We start from the raw sequence: 18,286 nt of genomic DNA, 5'->3' as shown, positions 1-18,286 counted from the left end.
GCGCACTAACTCCGACTATATGCCTATTAGATTAATAACACTTGTTTCTAACGCTCCATCATATAAACACCTTGGTGTGTATCTTAGCCCTGATCCTTCCTGGCCTACGCATGTAGCGGCCATTTCTTCTATGTCATATTTATGTACGAAGTTGCATAACTCTGTAAGAAAATCAGCCTACCCAACCTTTATTTATCCGTGACTAAATTTAGCTTCATATACATGGTCACCTTTTATGCATATTGTAAAATGGGGTTTTATGTGCCAAAACCACTTTCTGATTATGAGCCACGCCGTAGTGGAGGACTCCGGAAATTTCGACCACCTGAGGTTCTTTAACGTGCACCTAAATCTAAGTACACGGGTGTTTTCGCCCCCATGGAAATGCGGCCGCCGTGGCCGGGATTCGATCCCGCGACCTCGTGCTCAGCAGCCTAACACCATTGCCACTGAGCAACCACGGCGGGTATGCATATTTGCAGAATATGCGTATATGAGATTTGTCACATTGCTTTGCACGGGTACGCGAGAACCCGTGCGCGCGCCAGTTCGCTTTACGCCAAAGGCGCAGAAATTGTGCGGGCAAATTTGTAGCATTTTATTAACCGGCAATAACCGCTTCACGAAAGGTTCGCTTAAAGGGACTGACAACTGGCCGGAATGTGTTGTGAGACGTTGACGGAAATGAAATGACTGATTTATAGTGAAAGAATCCAGCACACTGTTCGCGATTTAAGTAGGAATTATAATTTTAAATTGGCAAAGAAAGACTGAAAAACCCGTAAATAGCGAGGCCTCGCGGTGAAATCTTGCTACTTCGAATGTGTTTTATGTTATTACTGTATGTAAGTCGACTGTTATTAAGTACACCATAATTATTGCCTAAAATTGCAGTTGGTATATTATTAGACACTCGCGTGATGCTTCCGAAATCAAAAACTCGCAACACGCTGAATCACGCGTAAAGGCGTCGTTTCGTTTTCGATCCGGTTGGTTTCGTATTGACAAGTTAAATACTAAAGCATTTGGGGGCAGGAATCCCCGAAAACACATAGCTATTATCACAGAAATACTAGTCAGTTCGGAAAACATGAATCACAGGAACACCAACTTGATAAACAAAATCATACTTTGTCACAGCTACGGCCACACTTGTCGCTTGCCTCCCACTAATTCCGGCGTATAATCGTTATCGCGCTCACATATCACCGTTTTCAGCGTGCTTCCAGTGAACAACCATATCCTCGCTGCAGATCGAAAAATTCTGACGAAAAAATGTTCCACGGCGTTTTCCGCGTTAGTACTTCATGATTATATACTCTGACCGGTAAGCTTTCCATTGCACTGAAAAAAAAAAAATGGCTACCATGAAAATTGGTAGTCAATCCCTCGAACATAGATTCCAACATGTACGTTGGACCTGCATAAGTTTTTCTCATTGCATAAGTTTTTTTCATTTTTTTCAGGCGCATATCCGCTGTCGTTGTCGTGATCCGTATTAAGAGGAAGCTTTAGCTCGGGCCCAACTCCGACGCGGCCTATTCAAATACATGCAAAACGCAAGAACGCTTTTCTGAGGTAACCCCTGGGCCGATCTTAATGAAATTTACTGCATTTGAAAGCGAAAGTTAAATTCCAGTGGCTGTTGGTAGCGGAATTTCGATTTATGGCCTGAAGTTTGTTAAAAGCATTTTCAATAATTCGCAAGTTCGAAAAAAAGACGCACGAAGTTTATAAGTTAGTAACTCTGCATCAAGAACAGATGTCGCGGTTCTGTAAACAGCCTGCCTCCATTATATCATTCAAAGCGGACAAATTCTATATATTTACATATTACTAAATTTTTTGAGAATCATGTGTAACATATCAATTTTGTCCGATTTAGATGTACTATGAGATGCAATTCCCAGCATTGTGTTACCGTTTTTCATTGCTGAGATCCGGAGTTGTAAACCTTATAGTTTAGTTTTCTGAAAATGTGCGATTTTCGCCAATTTTTAGCAAAAAATTGACTGCCGAAATCAGAAATACGAAAGCAACAGTCACTAGGTTTTAGGGTTTTCTTTTAAATGCAACAAACCTCGTGAGGTTCGGTGAAGTGGTTGCCGGGAAAAACGAATTCTCCTTTTACATTTTATATTTGTGATAGGAGACATAGCAGAGTGCTTAGCTCACATATATAACCTTTGCTTATCTCAAGGAACATTTCCGGGGCAAATGCAACTGGCCAAAGTGAGCGTATTGCACAAAAAAGGTAGTAAGAAAGATTTTACAAATTTTAGACCAGTATCCATACCACCCGTTTTCTCAAAAGGATTTGAAAAACTGGTTCTTACTATAATAACATTTTAGCGAACAATGCAATATCATTCACGGCGCGCAGTATGGCTTCCGGAAATATCGACCAATAGAAATGGCACTGTTAGAACAAAAATAATTTAACCTGCAATCGCTTGAAAATAAAGAAGTAGCCCTTGGAATATACACGGATTTTACGAAAGCTTTCGATTATTTGAATCACTCTATCCTGCTAAAGAAGCTTTAAATGTACGGATTCCGCGGAACGGTTCTACCACTACTGACGTCCTACCTTAGTGAGCGCAAGCAGTACCTGTATTTAAATGGCTGCTCTTATAATATATTACCAATTTCTGCCGGCGTAACTCAAGGGAGTATTCTGGGCCCATTTTTGTTTAACTTATATTTGAATGACATTCTTAACGTCGATCCTATGGTGAAATTTGTCATTTATGCTGATGATGTGACACTGTTATTCTCTGCAGAAAGTACGGATGAGCTGATTCTGAGAGCGAATAGAACGCTTGTAGAATTAGATACATGGGCGCAACTTAACAAATTGAAAATAAACGTTAGTAAAATGAAGGCTGTCATATACCGTGCGAAAAACGAAAATTAACATTACCTCAGATATTAGGCTGCAAAACTCAGAAGGTTGAACTAGTAAGGGCATTTAAAATACTTGGAGTGTATTTCAGTGAAAATATGACCTGGGACATTCATATCGACCACGTTGTGACAAAACTGTCTCGCATCGTTGGATCGACATACGCCAACAGATACATTCTACCGTCAAAGGTTAGGCTTCTATTGTACAATGCGCTATTCCACTCACATATGAAATATTGCCAATTAGTTTGGGGGAACACAACAAAAGGTAATTTGCAAAGAATCATGATATTACAGAAAAAATTTTTACGAAATATTGAAAACGTCCCCATGAGTCACCCTTCCCACCCTCTGTTCTCGAAGTACTGTATAATCAAAATAGACGACCTATACCCGCATTGCCTTTGTTCACGTTATAAGCTTGAAGTAAAAAATAACGGCTATTCCCTACTACGGTTGGCATCGCTTTCTAAAAGGACCACACCTTATGAGAATGGAAACACACAGCCATGGCTAATGAAAACGTGCAGAACCGGATACGGACAACAAATGGTAAACAGAATGCTACCGCATTTGCTAAATTTCTGCCATAACAACGGTTTCACTCCCGAAACAGCAATCGAACCAGAAACTGAAATTGTTCTTCTGTGGCAAAGCTCCTTTCCCATGACAGAATTTCATGTGGTTTTTTTTCATCTCTGCGCATGTGCACTATACGCATTGCAATGTACCAATGTACTGTTTCATACTATACAAATGTGTGCCGTTTTATTTTTCGTCTTTTCCTTCATTATGTAGCGCTTTTTACTTGCAGTTGTTTCATGTTTGTACGTTTCCTTTAGCATTGGTCTATCACGCTGTTAACAAACTTTTTATTTCTATAGTTGCTTATTCTCACTGTTATCGACAAGTTATTGCTGCATTACTATTACTATTTGTTTGTGGTTTTTATATTGCCATGCGAAAAGTGTTCTGTTTCTTCTATTTTGTACTCCGGGGAGCTGGGAACTAGTCAAGCTGACTTGTCAGCATTTTTTTCCCGCACTCCCTTACTTCATGAGTGAAATAAAGATTATTATTATATTCTTATTATTACATGTATTTAGATAGGAGAACCCGAGGTAAAGCTTTCTCTTAAGTCCAAGTTCTATTAATTGCAAGTCTGTTAGAGCCACCCTTCAACACATGTTGTGGGGATGCGAAATATACCAATATAAAATGGCAGACTCCCTGGAAAATCTACGGGCGAGGTGGTCGGCCGTGCTGCTCAGCTCAGAACTCCAAGAACAACTTTGGGTCGTCCAGCGAGCCAAGGAAGCTGTGACGTTCGCGGGTTCAAGAAAGCAAGAAGCGATAAGAAGGCTGCGTAGTACTTTATTGGGCGGCAGCTAGAATGCTGTCTGGCTGCACTCATGCAGGTGCTCGCTTTTTGAAGAGCCCCTGCTGACGTCACTTGGCGCGTCACTTATCACGCCGGTAACAAAACTGCGGCGGCTCTTATCAGACGCCGCACGGGAGCAGCAGCTCCCAGTGGCCATCTAGGCGGCCCCAGGCACGGGCCTCCCAATCGCCGGACTCCAAATGAAGTTATCACATCATTATAAGTCCAAATGCGATAACATCCTGGCCCTGCGCCGTATGTTGTGAATGCGAGTGAATGCGTACGAGAGTGAACCGAAGATGGTGGCAGGATCTCGCGCAAGGAAGAAAAGTGAGGGGGAAGCGCGCCGTCTTGCATCGCGCGAAAGGCACCGGCGCGAGTTCTCTTCGGCGGCGGCTGCGCATGCGCGGCTGAGCGCGGGCCCTCTCTTGTAGGCGATCTGCGATGGGTGGAGTCTAGGTGCGCCGAAGGCTGATAGATTCGTGTGCGCTGTGTTCTCGCCGCTTAGTTCGTGTTGAAGCGAGATGCAGCACGAAGGTCAATTCTCTCGCTGCTGCTGTCGCTCTTCCTAACGCTAGCGTTTCGACAGCGAGCGTCTGCGGTCATCAATATGTGTTCATGATTGCCTTTGCGCGTGACACCGTGCTTGTTAATTTATATAGTATGAAACATGTTTACTAGTTTACGCGGCCGATAAAACTACTATCCTTGCTTCGTATAGCTGTCCGTTAATTTTCTATCGCAATCGACGCTTCGCCTTTCGTTCGAAGCTGCGACATTTATAACATTCAACAGTTTGCCTCTGCTACTGCCAACCGCCTTACTCAGCGACAGTTCCGGTAATATAGTAAAGACTACTGAATGGCTTCATGAGAGTGGCTTGTTGGGCCAGTTGGTACGTGGTTATTCTAGGAGAATGCCAGCAAATCCGAAAAAGGGGAGAACTCGAGAGACAAAGACAAAGCGACAGGAAGGTGGTCACCTCCGTGTCGCTTTGTCTGTCTGCCTCTCGAGTTTTCCCCCTTTTTTCAAGTTTGCTGGCATTCTCCTAGAATAACTACTGAATTCATGACGACAATGCTCAATACCTCTAGGTGGCTGGGTGTAGACTGTGGGGAAACAAGACAGCACGAAATTTTTGGAGTAATTCTTGGAACGATTTTATGCTCTCTCGGGGCGCGACGGGGTGGCATGTATTCTGCGGGCGAGTGCCAGGGAATCGTGGTCGCGTGGTCGACGTTCCTGTCAAGCACCGAGGATGCTAATCTCCTGGTGCCACAAGTAGAGACAATGCCTAGATCGGAAGCAACAATGCCCCCACGTATTTGCTTGACAGAGTTGCGTCAATAAGCACTCTCGTTATCCACGCGGTGCGGCTGGATTAACATCAAGCGGAATGCGGGAGAGGCATGCATTGGGTGGTACTGCAGCGTTTTCCTGCTACTGGCAGGGCACCTTGCTTTCTTGGAACGCTTGGGTGCTCATGGTGTAAGCACTTAGTACAACTAGCATAGCTGCTAAACAGGAGACTGCCCGTACCGAAAAACACAGACTGAAACAGGCCGGGGGCCACGCAGGAGCCTATGAACGTCGCAAACTAACCCGCTCTCTGTCCATCAGACCTCATAAATGTTTTGTCTGCCCAAACTAACCGACACCACTCCGCACAGCGTTACCTGCTTGACTGTAGGTGCCCTCGTATACCACCGTTTCTCCAAGAGCGACGCGCACTTGCAGCCCTTTGTTCATATAGCAATGGTGAATCGACAGAATAAAAAACGACCTTGGATTTTAATGTATGCACCAAACCAGCGCTTTCCAGAAAAGTGACTGAACCTGGCGTGCCGACTTTCCAATGAGCTTATTTATACATAGGCTTATTTTTTTCCACGACAGCTGATTTGTGCACATCCAATTTTCACGCGAAAAATTAGATATATGGTCAAATTGGGCTTTCTGAAAAGAAATAGAAAGATAACACCATAGCCCGTTACAATATCGACGTGCCTAATCAAGTCATCACCCTGGAGAGCAGTGGTTAGGTGCAAACAGCACTTCCCCTGCACGTGCTTCCGCCAAGTTACACGATGAATAAGCGGATAAAAGCAAATTGGATTTCGCGGAAAAAACGCTTTCGGCCCAGCCAAGTGCAATCAATTCTTCGGAAAGCACTGGTTCGGCGCAAGCAGCACTCCCGGCTGGTTCACGTGCATTCACCCATTTACACGATGAATTAAGGGGTATGCGCAAATTAGATTTTGCGGACAAAAGGTAAGTCTATAGCCCATTAGACTTTCGACCCAGCCAAGTACAATCAATTCTCCGGAGAGCACTGGTTCGGCGCAAGCAGCACTCCCGGCTGGTTCAAGTGCATTTACACGATGAATAAAGGGGTATGCGCAAATTAGATTTTGCGGACAAAAGGTAAGTCTATAGCCCATAAGACTTTCGACCCAGCCAAGTACAATCAATTCTTCGGAAAGCGCTGGTTCGGCGCAATCAGCACTCCCTGCTGGTTCACATGCATGCGCCAATTTACACGTTGAATAAGGGGACATGCGCAAATTGCATTACGCGGGAAAAAAGGTAAGCATATATAGCCCATCAGACTTTCGGCCCAGCCAAGTACAACCATTTCTCCAGAAATCGCTCGGTCGGCGCAAGCAGCACTCTCCCTGCGGCTGCACGCGCATCCGCCAGTCTGCAAGATGAATAAGCAGATATGAACAAATTAGATTTCGCGTGAAAACAGTAACCCTAATCAGAATTTCGGCCCAGCCAAGTCAGATTAATTTTTTCAAAAAAATGAGAAAAGTCGTCGCAGCCAGGTAAAATAAGTTCTGCAAAATCGTTTGTTCGTTGCGTGCATCACTACCCACGCACGCGTTGACTCCGATTTACGCGATAAATAAACGAATAGTCCCAGAAGAATTTTGTGGAAAAAATAAAAATATCGCCTCAGCCGCTACAGATGAATTCTCCCGAAAGCGCTTGTTCGCATACATCAACCCCACTCACGCGCTGACGTCGATTTACGCAGTAAATAAACGAAGAGGCCCAAAATGACTTTCTCGAAAAAATGAAAAATAAAACAAGCCTATAGCCCTTCATATCGTCTCAGTTGCGAATAATAAATTTTCCCAAAAGCGCTTGTTCTTCCCATACATGAATCACCGCGCCCGCGCTAACCCCGATTTACGCGATCAATGAACGATCAGGCAAAGAATATCATTTTTGCTACGAAAAATAAAGTCTCTCGAAAGCGCCGGTACTGCGCATATATCAGCCCCCGGGCATGCGTAGACGCCGTTTAACGCGATATATAAACGATCAGGCAAAGAATAATTTTTCGCCAAAAACGGAAAAAACACTAAGCCTATAGCCCATGAAAATTTCATTTTTCAGAGGAAAAATAAAGTGTCTCGGAAGCGCCGGTACTGCGCATATATCAGCCCCCGGGCATGCGTAGACGCCGTTTAACGCGATATATAAACGATCAGGCAAAGAATAATTTTTCGCAAAAAATGGAAAAAACACTAAGCCTATAGCCCATGGAAATTTCATTTTTGAGAGGAAAAATAAAGTGTCTCGAAAGCGCCGGTACTGCGCATATATCAGCCCCCGGGCATGCGTAGACGCCGTTTAACGCGATAAATAAACGATCAGGCAAAGAATAATTTTTCGCCAAAAATGGAAAAAACACTAAGCCTATAGCCCATGAAAATTTCATTTTTGAGAAAAAATAAAGTGTCTCGAAAGCGCCGGTACTGCGCATATATCAACCCCCGGGCATGCGTAGACGCCGTTTAACGCGATAAATAAACGATCAGGCAAAGAATAATTTTTCGCCAAAAATGGAAAAAACACTAAGCCTATAGCCCATGAAAATTTCATTTTTGAGAGGAAAAATAGAGTGTCTCGAAAGCGCCGGTATTGCACTTATATCAGCCCCCGGGCATGCGTAGACGCCGTTTAACGCGATAACTAAACGATCAGGCAAAGAATAATTTTTCGCCAGAAATGGAAAAAACACTAAGCCTATAGCCCATGAAAATTTCATTTTTGAGAGGAAAAATAAAGTGTCTCGAAAGCGCCGGTACTGCGCATATATCAGCCCCCGGGCATGCGTAGACGCCGTTTAACGCAATAAATAAACGATCAGGCAAAGAATAATTTTTCGCCAAAAATGGAAAAAACACTAAGCCTATTATAGCCCATGAAAATTTCATTTTTGAGAGGAAAAATAAAGTGTCTCGAAAGCGCCGGTACTGCGCATATATCAGCCCTCGGGCATGCGTAGACACCGTTTAACGCGATAAATAAACGATCAGGCAAAGAATAATTTTTCGCCAAAAATGGAAAAAAAACTAAGCCTATAGCCCATGAAAATTTAATTTTTGAGAGGAAAAATAAAGTGTCTCGAAAGCGCCGGAACTGCGCATATATCAGCCCCCGGGCATGCGTAGACGCCGTTTAACGCGATAAATAAACGATCAGTCAAAGAATAATTTTTCGCCAAAAATAGAAAAAACACTAAGCCTATAGCCCATGAAAATTTCATTTTTGAGAGGAAAAATAAAGTGTCTCGAAAGCGCCGGAACTGCGCATATATTAGCCCCCGGGCATGCGTAGACGCCGTTTAACGCGATAAATAAACGATCAGGCAAAGAATAATTTTTCGCCAAAAATGGAAAAAACACTAAGCCTATAGCCAATGAAAATTTCATTTTTGAGAGGAAAAATAGAGTGTCTCGAAAGCGCCGGTACTGCACATATATCAGCCCCCGGGCATGCGTAGACGCCGTTTAACGCGATAACTAAACGATCAGGCAAAAAATAATTTTTCGCCAAAAATGGAAAAAACACTAAGCCTAAAGCCCATGAAAATTTCATTTTTGAGAGGAAAAATAAAGTGTCTCGAAAGCGCCGGTACTGCGCATATATCAGCCCTCGGGCATGCGTAGACACCGTTTAACGCGATAAATAAACGATCAGGCAAAGAATAATTTTTCGCCAAAAATGGAAAAACACTAAGCCTATAGCCCATGAAAATTTCATTTTTGAGAGGAAAAATAAAGTGTCTCGAAAGCGCCGGTACTGCGCGTATATCAGCCCTCGGGCATGCGTAGACACCGTTTAACGCGATAAATAAACGATCAGGCAAAGAATAATTTTTCGCCAAAAATGGAAAAAACACTAAGCCTATAGCCCATGAAAATTTCATTTTTGAGAGGAAAAATAAAGTGTCTCGAAAGCGCCGGTACTGCGCGTATATCAGCCCTCGGGCATGCGTAGACACCGTTTAACGCGATAAATAAACGATCAGGCAAAGAATAATTTTTCGCCAAAAATGGAAAAAACACTAAGCCTATAGCCCATGAAAATTTAATTTTTGAGAGGAAAAATAAAGTGTCTCGAAAGCGCCGGAACTGCGCATATACCAGCCCCCGGGCATGCGTAGACGCCGTTTAACGCGATAAATAAACGATCAGTCAAAGAATAATTTTTCGCCAAAAATGGAAAAAACACTAAGCCAATAGCCCATGAAAATTTCATTTTTGAGAGGAAAAATAAAGTGTCTCGAAAGCGCCGGAACTGCGCATATATCAGCCCCCGGGCATGCGTAGACGCCGTTTAACGCAATAAATAAACGATAAGGCAAAGAATAATTTTTCGCCAAAAATGGAAAAAACACTAAGCCTATAGCCCATGAAAATTTCATTTTTGAGAGGAAAAATAAAGTGTCTCGGAAGCGCCGGTACTGCGCATATATCAGCCCCCGGGCATGCGTAGACGCCGTTTAACGCGATAACTAAACGATCAGGCACAGAATAATTTTTCGCCAAAAATGGAAAAAACACAGCCTATAGCCCATGAAAATTTCATTTTTGAGAGGAAAAATAAAGTGTCTCGAAAGCGCCGGAACTGCGCATATATCAGCCCCCGGGCATGCGTCGACGCCGCTTAACGCGATAATAAACGATCAGGCAAAGAATAATTTTTCGCCATAAATGGAAAAAACACTAAGCCTATAGCCCATGAAAATTTCATTTTTGAGAGGAAAAATAAAGTGTCTCGAAAGCGCCGGAACTGCGCATATATCAGCCCCCGGGCACGCGTAGACGCCGTTTAACGCGATATATAAACGATCAGGCAAAGAATAATTTTTCGCCAAAAATGGAAAAAACACTAAGCCTATAGCCCATGAAAATTTCATTTTTGAGAGGAAAAATAAAGTGTCTCGAAAGCGCAGGTACTGCGCATATATCAGCCCCCGGGCATGCGTAGACGCCGTTTAACGCGATATATAAACGATCAGGCAAAGAATAATTTTTCGCCAAAAATGGAAAAAACACTAAGCCTATAGCCCATGAAAATTTCATTCTTGAGAGGAAAAATAAAGTGTCTCGAAAGCGCCGGAACTGCGCATATATCAGCCCCCGGGCATGCGTAGACGCCGTTTAACGCGATATATAAACGATCAGGCAAAGAATAATTTTTCGCCAAAAATGGAAAAAACACTAAGCCTATAGCCCATGAAAATTTCATTTTTGAGAGGAAAAATAAAGTGTCTCGAAAGCGCCGGAACTGCGCATATATCAGCCCCCGGGCATGCGTAGACGCCGTTTAACGCGATATATAAACGATCAGGCAAAGAATAATTTTTCGCCAAAAATGGAAAAAACACTAAGCCTATAGCCCATGAAAATTTCATTTTTGAGAGGAAAAATAAAGTGTCTCGAAAGCGCAGGTACTGCGCATATATCAGCCGCCGGGCATGCGTAGACGCCGTTTAACGCGATATATAAACGATCGGGCAAAGAATAATTTTTCGCCAAAAATGGAAAAAACACTAAGCCTATAGCCCATGAAAATTTCATTTTTGAGAGGAAAATTAAAGTGTCTCGGAAGCGCCGGTACTGCGCATATATCAGCCCCCGGGTATGCGTAGACGCCGTTTAACGCGATAACTAAACGATCAGGCACAGAATAATTTTTCGCCAAAAATGGAAAAAACACTAAGCCTATAGCCCATGAAAATTTCATTTTTGAGAGGAAAAATAAAGTGTCTCAAAAGCGCCGGTACTGCGCATATATCAGCCCCCGGGCATGCGTAGACGCCGTTTAACGCGATATATAAACGATCGGGCAAAGAATAATTTTTCGCCAAAAATCGAAAAAACACTAAGCCTATAGCCCATGAAAATTTCATTTTTGAGAGGAAAAATAAAGTGTCTCGAAAGCGCCGGAACTGCGCATATATCAGCCTCCGGGCATGCGTAGACGCCGCTTAACGCGATAATAAACGATCAGGCAAAGAATAATTTTTCGCCAAAAATGGAAAAAACACTAAGCCTATAGCCCATGAAAATTTCATTTTTGAGAGGAAAAATAAAGTGTCTCGAAAGTGCCGGAACTGCACATATATCAGCCCCGGGGCATCCGTAGACTCCATTTAACGCGATAAATAAACGATCAGGCAAAGAATAATTTTTCGCCAAAAATGGAAAAAACACTAAGCCTATAGCCCATGAAAATTTCATTTTTGAGAGGAAAATTAAGGTGTCTCGGAAGCGCCGGTACTGCGCATATATCAGCCCCCGGGTATGCGTAGACGCCGTTTAACGCGATAACTAAACGATCAGGCACAGAATAATTTTTCGCCAAAAATGGAAAAAACACTAAGCCTATAGCCCATGAAAATTTCATTTTTGAGAGGAAAAATAAAGTGTCTCAAAAGCGCCGGTACTGCGCATATATCAGCCCCCGGGCATGCGTAGACGCCGTTTAACGCGATATATAAACGATCGGGCAAAGAATAATTTTTCGCCAAAAATCGAAAAAACACTAAGCCTATAGCCCATGAAAATTTCATTTTTGAGAGGAAAAATAAAGTGTCTCGAAAGCGCCGGAACTGCGCATATATCAGCCTCCGGGCATGCGTAGACGCCGTTTAACGCGATAATAAACGATCAGGCAAAGAATAATTTTTCGCCAAAAATGGAAAAAACACTAAGCCTATAGGCCATGAAAATTTCATTTTTGAGAGGAAAAATAAAGTGTCTCGAAAGCGCAGGTACTGCGCATATATCAGCCCCCGGGCATGCGTAGACGCCGTTTAACGCGATATATAAACGATCGGGCAAAGAATAATTTTTCGCCAAAAATGGAAAAAACACTAAGCCTATAGCCCATGAAAATTTCATTTTTGAGAGGAAAAATAAAGTGTCTCGAAAGCGCCGGAACTGCGCATATATCAGCCTCCGGGCATGCGTAGACGCCGTTTAACGCGATAATAAACGATCAGGCAAAGAATAATTTTTCGCCATAAATGGAAAAAACACTAAGCCTATAGCCCATGAAAATTTCATTTTTGAGAGGAAAAATAAAGTGTCTCGAAAGTGCCGGAACGGCGCATATATCAGCCCCGGGGCATCCGTAGACGCCATTTAACGCGATATATAAACGATCAGGCAAAGAATCATTTTTCGCCAAAAATGGAAAAAACACTAAGCCTATAGCCCATGAAAATTTCATTTTTGAGAGGAAAATTAAAGTGTCTCGGAAGCGCCGGTACTGCGCATATATCAGCCCCCGGGTATGCGTAGACGCCGTTTAACGCGATAACTAAACGATCAGGCACAGAATAATTTTTCGCCAAAAATGGAAAAAACACTAAGCCTATAGCCCATGAAAATTTCATTTTTGAGAGGAAAAATAAAGTGTCTCAAAAGCGCCGGTACTGCGCATATATCAGCCCCCGGGCATGCGTAGACGCCGTTTAACGCGATATATAAACGATCGGGCAAAAAATAATTTTTCGCCAAAAATCGAAAAAACACTAAGCCTATAGCCCATGAAAATTTCATTTTTGAGAGGAAAAATAAAGTGTCTCGAAAGTGCCGGAACTGCTCATATATCAGCCCCGGGGCATCCGTAGACTCCATTTAACGCGATAAATAAACGATCAGGCAAAGAATAATTTTTCGCCAAAAATGGAAAAAACACTAAGCCTATAGCCCATGAAAATTTCATTTTTGAGAGGAAAATTAAAGTGTCTCGGAAGCGCCGGTACTGCGCATATATCAGCCCCCGGGTATGCGTAGACGCCGTTTAACGCGATAACTAAACGATCAGGGACAGAATAATTTTTCGCCAAAAATGGAAAAAACACTAAGCCTATAGCCCATGAAAATTTCATTTTTGAGATGAAAAATAAAGTGTCTCAAAAGCGCCGGTACTGCGCATATATCAGCCCCCGGGCATGCGTAGACGCCGTTTAACGCGATATATAAACGATCGGGCAAAGAATAATTTTTCGCCAAAAATCGAAAAAACACTAAGCCTATAGCCCATGAAAATTTCATTTTTGAGAGGAAAAATAAAGTGTCTCGAAAGCGCCGGAACTGCGCATATATCAGCCTCCGGGCATGCGTAGACGCCGTTTAACGCGATAATAAACGATCAGGCAAAGAATAATTTTTCGCCAAAAATGGAAAAAACACTAAGCCTATAGGCCATGAAAATTTCATTTTTGAGAGGAAAAATAAAGTGTCTCGAAAGTGCCGGAACTGCACATATATCAGCCCCAGGGCATCCGTAGACTCGATTTAACGCGATATATAAACGATCAGGCAAAGAATCATTTTTCGCCAAAAATGGAAAAAACACTAAGCCTATAGCCCATGAAAATTTCATTTTTGAGAGGAAAAATAAAGTGTCTCGAAAGCGCCGGTACTGCGCATATATCAGCCCCCGGGCATGCGTAGACGCCGTTTAACGCAATAAATAAACGATCAGGCAAAGAATAATTTTTCGCCAAAAATGGAAAAAACACTAAGCCTATAGGCCATGAAAATTTCATTTTTGAGAGGAAAAATAAAGTGTCTCAAAAGCGCCGGTACTGCGCATATATCAGCCCCCGGGCATGCGTAGACGCCGTTTAACGCGATATATAAACGATCAGGCAAAGAATAATTTTTCGCCAAAAATGGAAAAAACACTAAGCCTATAGCCCATGAAAATTTCATTTTTGAGAGGAAAAATAAAGTGTCTCGAAATCGCCGGTACTGCGCATATATCAGACTCCGGGCATGCGTAGACGCCGTTTAACGCGATATTAAACGATCAGGCAAAGAATAATTTTTCGCCAAAAATGGAAAAAACACTAAGCCTATAGCCCATGAAAATTTCATTTTTGAGAGGAAAAATAAAGTGTCTCGAAAGCGCAGGTACTGCGCATATATCAGACCCCGGGCAAGCGTAGACGCCGTTTAACGCGATATATAAACGATCAGGCAAAGAATAATTTTTCGCCAAAAATGGAAAAAACACTAAGCCTATAGCCCATGAAAATTTCATTTTTGAGAGGAAAAATAAAGTGTCTCGAAAGCGCCGGAACTGCGCATATATCAGCCCCCGGGCATGCGTAGACGCCGTTTAACGCGATATATAAACGATCAGGCAAAGAATAATTTTTCGCCAAAAATGGAAAAAACACTAAGCCTATAGCCCATGAAAATTTCATTTTTGAGAGGAAAAATAAAGTGTCTCGAAAGCGCCGGAACTGCGCATATATCAGCCCCCGGGCATGCGTAGACGCCGTTTAACGCGATATATAAACGATCAGGCAAAGAATAATTTTTCGCCAAAAATGGAAAAAACACTAAGCCTATAGCCCATGAAAATTTCATTCTTGAGAGGAAAAATAAAGTGTCTCGAAAGCGCCGGAACTGCGCATATATCAGCCCCCGGGGCATGCGTAGACGCCGTTTAACGCGATATATAAACGATCAGGCAAAGAATAATTTTTCGCCAAAAATGGAAAAAACACTAAGCCTATAGCCCATGAAAATTTCATTTTTGAGAGGAAAAATAAAGTGTCTCGAAAGCGCCGGAACTGCGCATATATCAGCCCCCGGGCATGCGTAGACGCCGTTTAACGCGATATATAAACGATCAGGCAAAGAATAATTTTTCGCCAAAAATGGAAAAAACACTAAGCCTATAGCCCATGAAAATTTCATTTTTGAGAGGAAAAATAAAGTGTCTCGAAAGCGCAGGTACTGCGCATATATCAGCCCCCGGGCATGCGTAGACGCCGTTTAACGCGATATATAAACGATCGGGCAAAGAATAATTTTTCGCCAAAAATGGAAAAAACACTAAGCCTATAGCCCATGAAAATTTCATTTTTGAGAGGAAAAATAAAGTGTCTCAAAAGCGCCGGTACTGCGCATATATCAGCCCCCGGGCATGCGTAGACGCCGTTTAACGCGATATATAAACGATCGGGCAAAAAATAATTTTTCGCCAAAAATCGAAAAAACACTAAGCCTATAGCCCATGAAAATTTCATTTTTGAGAGGAAAAATAAAGTGTCTCGAAAGTGCCGGAACTGCTCATATATCAGCCCCGGGGCATCCGTAGACTCCATTTAACGCGATAAATAAACGATCAGGCAAAGAATAATTTTTCGCCAAAAATGGAAAAAACACTAAGCCTATAGCCCATGAAAATTTCATTTTTGAGAGGAAAATTAAAGTGTCTCGGAAGCGCCGGTACTGCGCATATATCAGCCCCCGGGTATGCGTAGACGCCGTTTAACGCGATAACTAAACGATCAGGCACAGAATAATTTTTCGCCAAAAATGGAAAAAACACTAAGCCTATAGCCCATGAAAATTTCATTTTTGAGATGAAAAATAAAGTGTCTCAAAAGCGCCGGTACTGCGCATATATCAGCCCCCGGGCATGCGTAGACGCCGTTTAACGCGATATATAAACGATCGGGCAAAGAATAATTTTTCGCCAAAAATCGAAAAAACACTAAGCCTATAGCCCATGAAAATTTCATTTTTGAGAGGAAAAATAAAGTGTCTCGAAAGCGCCGGAACTGCGCATATATCAGCCTCCGGGCATGCGTAGACGCCGTTTAACGCGATAATAAACGATCAGGCAAAGAATAATTTTTCGCCAAAAATGGAAAAAACACTAAGCCTATAGGCCATGAAAATTTCATTTTTGAGAGGAAAAATAAAGTGTCTCGAAAGTGCCGGAACTGCACATATATCAGCCCCGGGGCATCCGTAGACTCCATTTAACGCGATATATAAACGATCAGGCAAAGAATCATTTTTCGCCAAAAATGGAAAAAACACTAAGCCTATAGCCCATGAAAATTTCATTTTTGAGAGGAAAAATAAAGTGTCTCGAAAGCGCCGGTACTGCGCATATATCAGCCCCCGGGCATGCGTAGACGCCGTTTAACGCAATAAATAAACGATCAGGCAAAGAATAATTTTTCGCCAAAAATGGAAAAAACACTAAGCCTATAGGCCATGAAAATTTCATTTTTGAGAGGAAAAATAAAGTGTCTCAAAAGCGCCGGTACTGCGCATATATCAGCCCCCGGGCATGCGTAGACGCCGTTTAACGCGATATATAAACGATCAGGCAAAGAATAATTTTTCGCCAAAAATGGAAAAAACACTAAGCCTATAGCCCATGAAAATTTCATTTTTGAGAGGAAAAATAAAGTGTCTCGAAATCGCCGGTACTGCGCATATATCAGACTCCGGGCATGCGTAGACGCCGTTTAACGCGATATTAAACGATCAGGCAAAGAATAATTTTTCGCCAAAAATGGAAAAAACACTAAGCCTATAGCCCATGAAAATTTCATTTTTGAGAGGAAAAATAAAGTGTCTCGAAAGCGCAGGTACTGCGCATATATCAGACCCCGGGCATGCGTAGACGCCGTTTAACGCGATACATAAACGATCAGGCAAAGAATAATTTTTCGCCAAAAATGGAAAAAACACTAAGCCTATAGCCCATGAAAATTTCATTTTTGAGAGGAAAAATAAAGTGTCTCGAAAGCGCCGGAACTGCGCATATATCAGCCCCCGGGCATGCGTAGACGCCGTTTAACGCGATATATAAACGATCAGGCAAAGAATAATTTTTCGCCAAAAATGGAAAAAACACTAAGCCTATAGCCCATGAAAATTTCATTTTTGAGAGGAAAAATAAAGTGTCTCGAAAGCGCCGGAACTGCGCATATATCAGCCCCCGGGCATGCGTAGACGCCGTTTAACGCGATATATAAACGATCAGGCAAAGAATAATTTTTCGCCAAAAATGGAAAAAACACTAAGCCTATAGCCCATGAAAATTTCATTCTTGAGAGGAAAAATAAAGTGTCTCGAAAGCGCCGGAACTGCGCATATATCAGCCCCCGGGGCATGCGTAGACGCCGTTTAACGCGATATATAAACGATCAGGCAAAGAATAATTTTTCGCCAAAAATGGAAAAAACACTAAGCCTATAGCCCATGAAAATTTCATTTTTGAGAGGAAAAATAAAGTGTCTCGAAAGCGCCGGAACTGCGCATATATCAGCCCCCGGGCATGCGTAGACGCCGTTTAACGCGATATATAAACGATCAGGCAAAGAATAATTTTTCGCCAAAAATGGAAAAAACACTAAGCCTATAGCCCATGAAAATTTCATTTTTGAGAGGAAAAATAAAGTGTCTCGAAAGCGCAGGTACTGCGCATATATCAGCCCCCGGGCATGCGTAGACGCCGTTTAACGCGATATATAAACGATCGGGCAAAGAATAATTTTTCGCCAAAAATGGAAAAAACACTAAGCCTATAGCCCATGAAAATTTCATTTTTGAGAGGAAAAATAAAGTGTCTCAAAAGCGCCGGTACTGCGCATATATCAGCCCCCGGGCATGCGTAGACGCCGTTTAACGCGATATATAAACGATCGGGCAAAAAATAATTTTTCGCCAAAAATCGAAAAAACACTAAGCCTATAGCCCATGAAAATTTCATTTTTGAGAGGAAAAATAAAGTGTCTCGAAAGTGCCGGAACTGCTCATATATCAGCCCCGGGGCATCCGTAGACTCCATTTAACGCGATAAATAAACGATCAGGCAAAGAATAATTTTTCGCCAAAAATGGAAAAAACACTAAGCCTATAG

The sequence above is a fragment of the Dermacentor variabilis genome, chromosome 11 (assembly GCF_050947875.1).
Source record: "Dermacentor variabilis isolate Ectoservices chromosome 11, ASM5094787v1, whole genome shotgun sequence".
Classification (NCBI taxonomy): Eukaryota; Metazoa; Arthropoda; class Arachnida; order Ixodida; family Ixodidae; genus Dermacentor; species Dermacentor variabilis.
Note: the sequence above shows the minus strand (reverse complement) of the source record.